Below are 7543 nucleotides of genomic sequence, written 5' to 3' on the forward strand. Positions count from 1 at the left end.
TCTGACACGTAACCGATGTGCTCTCCAAACAACAACACTTGCATTTCAGAACTTGTCTTTCCCACATGTCTACAAAATCACCTTCACCTTCAAATACAGTTTCCTTGCGACTGACAGAGACGTAGGCAAAGTTTAAAGTTGCTATTTCCATTACATCTTGTTAATCAGAAAAACAGTAATTTCCATCTGCAGCGGAACAAAATTCCGTTCCGAACAGCGTGGGGCTCGAACCCACGATCTTGAGATTAAGAGTCTGACGCTCTACCGACTGAGCTAGCCGGCTACCGCGGTGAGTACCTGCCGGGTAGCACGTCACACAGTACTCGTTTGGGTTGGGTGGTCCCATACAGAATCTCTCCATGCTGCCTAATGTTCTCCTAACGTCACACTCGTCACGTACTTCACTTTAATGTCATAATCATTTCTGAGAGGTAAAGAAATTGCATGACAACATGCAGAGCTAGTGGCGTCAAAATTAACACACATACTTTATGTGACTCAAAAGCCGAACGAGTTACTTTCCGACGTTGTTTTAGATGTGCAAGTGCCAGTCAAAACTCGCGGTGTCGGCACTCTGCCGACCATTTCGCTAGTTAACACCGGTCTTGTTGTGTGTGTTTCAAGCTCAGGAGCAACTCCAAACAAAAAATTGGTCAACAGCAACATTCAGACGGTTTCGTACTGCTCAATTGCTACATTAAAAAGGTATGTTTCTTTTTCAGAACTGGAAAAACACGAGCGTGAAATCATTCGAACCTGTAATCTTCAGATCCGAAGTCCGACGCCTTACCCATTAGGCCACACGGTTACTGACGACTAACTATTACATGTATACGACTCATATCGAAACTCTCACACCCCTGAGGATTTGTGTTTTCGTTCTACACAGCCGCTGCCCCTTGCTCTTTCCCACCCATTCGTTACATTCAACCTCTTACGAGACCGACCAAATGTAGACTGAGAAACAAGACCACACACTTTGTGCATTCGGAATCGAAGGCAGGGCGTCCCTCGCCGCATTTGCTACTTCTGCAGAAGCGGCGACGGCGACGACGACGACGACGACGACGACGACGACGACGACGACGACAACGACGACAACAGGCTCTGAGATATGTGAGAAATACATCTATAAAATGTAATTCAGACTGCCTCGTCCCACCTTGTGCTGTACCGCTTTGGCAAATGCTTTATCTGCGCCATTCGCCTTAATCACATCTGAGAGTAATTCTTAAAAAAACGTCTGTCGCTAATTGTTCGTCATCACAGATACTGTTTGCTATACGGCCACAACGCGCAACTGATTTCCAAAATTCAGCTTTTTCCTGTGAGGATGGATCTTACGACGCCTGGTTTATTAGAGCAGTGCTCTACCACTGAGCTAAAGAGGCGCGCCCTAGCAGTTCTCTTGGGTACTTCGCCCTTACGGTCGTCTGCATAATCAGACTTCAGCTGACAACACTTCATATTACCGGCTAATATTTGCAGCTATGGCGACCCATTACTGCTTAGCTACACATCTGACACGTAACCGATGTGCTCTCCAAACAACAACACTTGCATTTCACAACATGTCTTTCACACATGTCTACAAAATCACCTTCACCTTCAAAAACAGTTTCCTTGCGACTGACAGAGACGTAGGCAAAGTTTAAAGTAGCTATTTCCATTACATCTCGTTAATCAGAAAAACGGTAATTTACATCTGCAGCGGAACAAAATTCCGTTCCGCCCAGCAAGTGGCTCGAACCCACGAACCTGGGATTAAGAGTCTGACGCTCTACCGACTGAGCTAGCCGGCTACCTCGGTAAATACCTGCCGGATAGCACGTCACACAGTACTCGTTTTGGTTGGGTGGTCCCATACAGAATCTCTCCATGCTGCCTAATGTTTTCCTAACGTCACACTCGTCACGTACTTCACTTTTATGTCATAATCATTTCTGAGAGGTAAAGAAATTGCATGACAACATGCAGAGCTAGTGGCGTCAAAATTAACACACATACTTTATGTGACTCAAAAGCCCAACGAGTTACTTTCCGACGTTGTTTTAGATGTGCAAGTCCCAGTCAAAATTCGCGATGTCGGCACTCTGCCGACCATTTCGCTAGTTTACACCGGTCTTGTTGTGTGTGTTTCAAGCTCAGGAGCCACTCCAAGCAAAAAATGGTCAACAGCAACATTCAGACGGTTTCGTAGTGCTCAATTGCTACATTAAAACGGTATGTTTCTTTTTCAGAAATGGAAAAACACGAGCGTGACATCATTAGAACCTGTAACATTCAAATCCGAAGTCCGACGCCTGATCCATTAGGCCACACAGTCATTAACGACCAACAATAACATGTATACGACTCATATCGAAACGCTCACACCCCTGAGGATTTGTGTTATCGTTCTACACAGCCGCTGCCCCTTGCTCTTTCCCACCCATTCGTTACATTCAACCTCTTACGAGACCGACCAAATGTAGACTGAGAAACAAGACCACACACTTTGTGCATTCGGAATCGAAGGCAGGGCGTCCCTCGCCGCATTTGCTACGATGGCCATTTGCTACTTCTGCAGAAGCGGCGACGACGACGACGACCGAGAGAGGCTCTGAGATATGTGAGAAATACATCTATAAAACGTAATTCAGACTGCCTCGTCCCACCTTATGCTGTACCACTTTGGCAAAGGCTTTATCTGCGCCATTCGCCTTAATCACATCTGAGAGTAATTCTTAATAAAACGCCTATCGCTAATTGTTCGTCATCACAGACACTGTTTGCTATACGGCCACGACGAGAAACTGATTTCCAAAATTCGTCTTCCTCTTCTGAGGATGGAACTTACGACGCCTGGTTTATTAGAGCAGTGCTCTACCACTGAGCTAAAGAGGCGCGTCCTAGCGGTTCTCTTGGGTACTTCGCCCTTACGGTCGTCTCCATAATCAGACTTCAGCTGACAAAACTTCATATTACCGGCTAATATTTGCAGCTATGGCGACCCATTACTGCTTAGCTACACATCTGACACGTAACCGATGTGCTCTCCAAACAACAACACTTGCATTTCAGAACATGTCTTTCACACATGTCTACAAAATCACCTTCACCTTCAAATACAGTTTCCTTGCGACTGACAGAGACGTAGGCAAAGTTTAAAGTTGCTATTTCCATTACATCTCGTTAATCAGAAAAACGGTAATTTACATCTGCAGCGGAACAAATTCCGTTCCGCCCAGAGTGTGGCTTGAACCCACGACCCTGGGATTAAGAGTCTGACGCTGTACCGACTGAGCTAGCCGGCTACTTCGGTGAATACCTGCCGGGTAGCACGTCACACAGTACTCGTTTGGGTTGGGTGGTCCCATACAGAATCTCTCCATGATGCCTAATGTTTTCCTAACGTCACACTCGTCACGTACTTCACTTTTATGTCATAATCATTTCTGAGAGGTAAAGAAATTGCAGGACAACATGCAGAGCTAGTGGCGTCAAAATTAACACACATACTTTATGTGACTCAAAAGCCGAACGAGTTACTTTCCGACGTTGTTTTAGATGTGCAAGTGCCAGTCAAAACTCGCCGTGTCGGCACTGTGCCGACCATTTCGCTAGTTAACACCGGTCTTGTTGTGTGTGTTTCAAGCTCAGGAACAACTCCAAACAAAAAATTGTTCAACAGCAACATTCAGACGGTTTCGTACTGCTCAATTGCTACATTAAAAAGGTATGTTTCTTTTTCAGAACTGGAAAAACACGAGCGTGAAATCATTCGAAGCTGTAATCTTCAGATCCGAAGTCCGACGCCTTACCCATTAGGCCACACGGTTACTGACGACCAACTATTACACGTATACGACTCATATCGAAACTCTCACACCCCTGAGGATTTGTGTTTTCGTTCTACACAGCCGCTGCCCCTTGCTCTTTCCCACCCATTCGTTACATTCAACCTCTTACGAGACCGACCAAATGTAGACTGAGAAACAAGACCACACACTTTGTGCATTCGGAATCGAAGGCAGGGCGTCCCTCGCCGCATTTGCTACTTCTGCAGAAGCGGCGGCGGCGGCGGCGACGACGACGACGACGACGACGACGACGACGACGACGACGACGACGACGACGACGACAGGCTCTGAGATATGTGAGAAATACATCTATAAAATGTAATTCAGACTGCCTCGTCCCACCTTATGCTGTACCGCTTTGGCAAATGCTTTATCTGCGCCATTCGCCTTAATCACATCTGAGAGTAATTCTTAAAAAAACGCCTGTCGCTAATTGTTCGTCATCACAGATACTGTTTGCTATACGGCCACAACGCGCAACTGATTTCCAAAATTCAGCTTTCTCCTGTGAGGATGGAACTTACGACGCCTGGTTTATTAGAGCAGTGTTCTACCACTGAGCTAAAGAGGCGCGTCCTAGCGGTTCTCTTGGGTACTTCGCCCTTACGGTCGTCTGCATAATCAGACTTCAGCTGACAACACTTCATATTACCAGCTAATATTTGCAGCTATGGCGACCCATTACTGCTTAGCTACACATCTGACACGTAACCGATGTGCTCTCCAAACAACAACACTTTTATTTCAGAACATGTCTTTCACACATGTCTACAAAATCACCTTCACCTTCAAATACAGTTTCCTTGCGACTGACAGAGACGTAGGCAAAGTTTAAAGTTGCTATTTCCATTACATCTCGTTAATCAGAAAAACGGTAGTTTACATCTGCAGCGGAACAAAATTCCGTTCCGCCCAGCAAGTGGCTCGAACCCACGACCCTGGGATTAAGAGTCTGACGCTCTACCGACTGAGCTAGCCGGCTACCTCGGTGAATACCTGCCGGGTAGCACGTCACACAGAACTCGTTTGGGTTGGGTGGTCCTATACAGAATCTTTCCATGCTGCCTAATGTTTTCCTAACGTCACACTCGTCACGTACTTCACTTTTGTGTCATAATCATTTCTGAGAGGTAAAGAAATTGCATGACAACATGCAGAGCTAGTGGCGTCAAAATTAACACACATACTTTATGTGACTCAAAGCCGAACGAGTTACTTTCCGACGTTGTTTTAGATGTGCAAGAGCCAGTCAAAACTCGCCGTGTCGGCACTGTGCCGACCATTTCGCTAGTTAACACCGGTCTTGTGTGTGTTTCAAGCTCAGGAGCAACTCCAAGCAAAAAATGGTCAACAGCAACATTCAGACGGTTTCGTACTGCTCAATTGCTACATTAAAACGGTATGTTTCTTTTTCAGAACTGGAAAAACACGAGCGTGACATCATTCGAACCTGTAATCTTCATATCCGAAGTCCAACGCCTTATCCATTTTTTTTTTGTCGCGCTGACCACTTTTTTTTGTTATTTTTTTTTTAATTAAAGACTGTTCAGTTATGAGTAGGTGGAGACAAGATGGGCAGGGGTCGGAACCCGAGGCCTGGCTGCAATGCCTCCCCCGTCCCGTCCCTGAATCACTCCCTCAAACAAGCTTTGTTATTTATTGTTGTTTTATTTTATTATTTTTATTATTTTTTTTCTTCACCAGGAACAGGGTAATTGAACAAAAGATCTTTATTGGTACAAACTTAAATACAAGAAAAATGCCATCCTTCCGGCGAAAATAACATAAGACATGATATTTGTATAAGGTGTAGGAAAAAAAAAACTAATAATACTGATGGAAGCTAAGAGGTGTAAAGCATTTTACAGTGGAGTGAGGGAAAAGCCAGTGTTTATCAGGTGTAGTGCATAAAAGAAAGGAGGCGTGTGTCCATGCGCCTACTCCACTATGGGTTACAATGTAGAAAGCAGCGCGAGGGGTCTCCGATGTCAGCAGGGGGGGGGGGGGGGGGGGGGGCGGGAGTGCTGTCGGCGTATGGTACCATCCAACTGAGCGGGGGTTACGTAAAGATCGCGTGTAGGTAATTAGCGAAGAAGGCGCGGTAGCGCGGTCGCTGTTCGACTTCGCTGTGGGCGGTTTGTAAGTACTGCCAGAAATCAAGGCGTGATTTGTCGCCATCATTATATATGTAGGTGATGGTCCATCCCTTGACCCATACAATCGCATGATTTTTGGTGGCGGGGAAATAAGTATTCTCAGGATGGATAAAAGTCCATGGGTCAATCGAGTCCGGCGGAACACGGAGGTAACAGGCAACGAACTGTCCGGCAAGTTTCCAGACGTCACTGGTGGCAGCACAAGTCAGTTGATGGACATCGTCATCCATGAGGTGGCAGATGGAGCAGAGTGGAGAGTCCTTTAGTCCGATGGCGTGAAGACGATGATTTGTGGCGAATTTTTCATTTGCGACCTGGTACCATGTTGTGCGGACTTTGGAGGGAAGAAAAGGCTGGTGGATGTGACGCCAAACCGTGGGCCACCGCGTGGACGGATGTCGCAGTTCGATATTGTTGCTGGATATGGAACGAAGGAGTGGGGTGTAAAAATCTTTAGGTCGAGGAGAACGCGTGGTCGGTAAGTGTGTGTGAGCATAACTGAAGTCGATGATGAAATCAGAAATGTGCGTCAGATGGTGCTTGATGTGTCCGACTGGTACTGGTGGTGTTATGGTCGCGGGCACAAGAATTTCCAGCAAGCTGCGCGTAAGGGAGGTGCCCCCGTGCCACTGCTTGTGCATGGTGGATATGTACAAGGACGCCGCGCGGAGTCGCACATTGACAAGTCCGAGGCCACCCGCTCGCGGGGGAAGGGTGAGCGTGTCGTAGCGGACCTTAAAGAGCGTACCAGCCGTAAGGAAGTATCCGAAGGCAGCCTGGAGGCTACGTCCAATAGTTGATGGCAGCGGGAGGACCTGTGCAATGTGGACCATTCTGGACGCCACATGTTGATTGAGGTATTGGACACGTTGTAAAGAATCGAGTCGTCGGAGAAGATTTTGTCGCACCGTCGTGCGGATGGTTTGAAGAGCACGCCGAAAATTGATGGCAGCGGAGCGGCGCACGGTGGAAGTGAAAATGATACCAAGGTATCGTAGTTTCTGTACACACGGGAGAGGTGCTAAGTCGTCGTGTGAGAGGCCGCGTCCAATGGGCATCGCCGCGGATTTAGTCACATTCATGTTACTGCCCGCTGCAGTGCCGTACGTTGATATCAAATCAAGTACCGTGTGTGTTTCACTTCGTGAGCGGATCAAGAGGAGGAGGTCGTCCGCATACGCACGACATCGAAAACTGTGCTGTCGCAAAGTGAGACCAGAAAGGTGGCTCGTCAGACTCCCGATGAGTGGCTCCAGGCTGATGGCATAGAGTAGGGTCGAAAGTGGGCAGCCTTGCCGTACGGAACGTCGGATCGCCACTGGTCCCGCCACACGCCCATTAACCTGAATCAGCGATTCGGCGGTGCCGCACAGGCGCCGGATTACGTCAATAAAGGCTGGTGGAAAACCCATGCGGTTCATCACGGAGAACAGAAAAGGATGCCGCACTTTGTCGAATGCGCTGTCAAAATCAATGGCAACCACTGCGGCGCGGAGTCTGCACGCCGCTGCCAGTGCAATTAAATCGCGACATTCTCCTGTGGCC

General features: G+C 47.4%; 1 non-coding gene across 1 annotated transcript; it reads right to left on the reverse strand.

The window, feature by feature from the left end:
- Positions 1 to 210: 210 nt before the first annotated feature.
- Trnak-cuu (transfer RNA lysine (anticodon CUU)) lies at positions 211 to 283 on the reverse strand. Its single transcript has one exon. It is a non-coding gene; the product is annotated as a tRNA-Lys (tRNA).
- Positions 284 to 7543: the final 7260 nt, after the last annotated feature.

Source organism: Schistocerca gregaria, unplaced genomic scaffold (assembly GCF_023897955.1).
Source record: "Schistocerca gregaria isolate iqSchGreg1 unplaced genomic scaffold, iqSchGreg1.2 ptg000259l, whole genome shotgun sequence".
Lineage (NCBI taxonomy): Eukaryota > Metazoa > Arthropoda > Insecta > Orthoptera > Acrididae > Schistocerca > Schistocerca gregaria.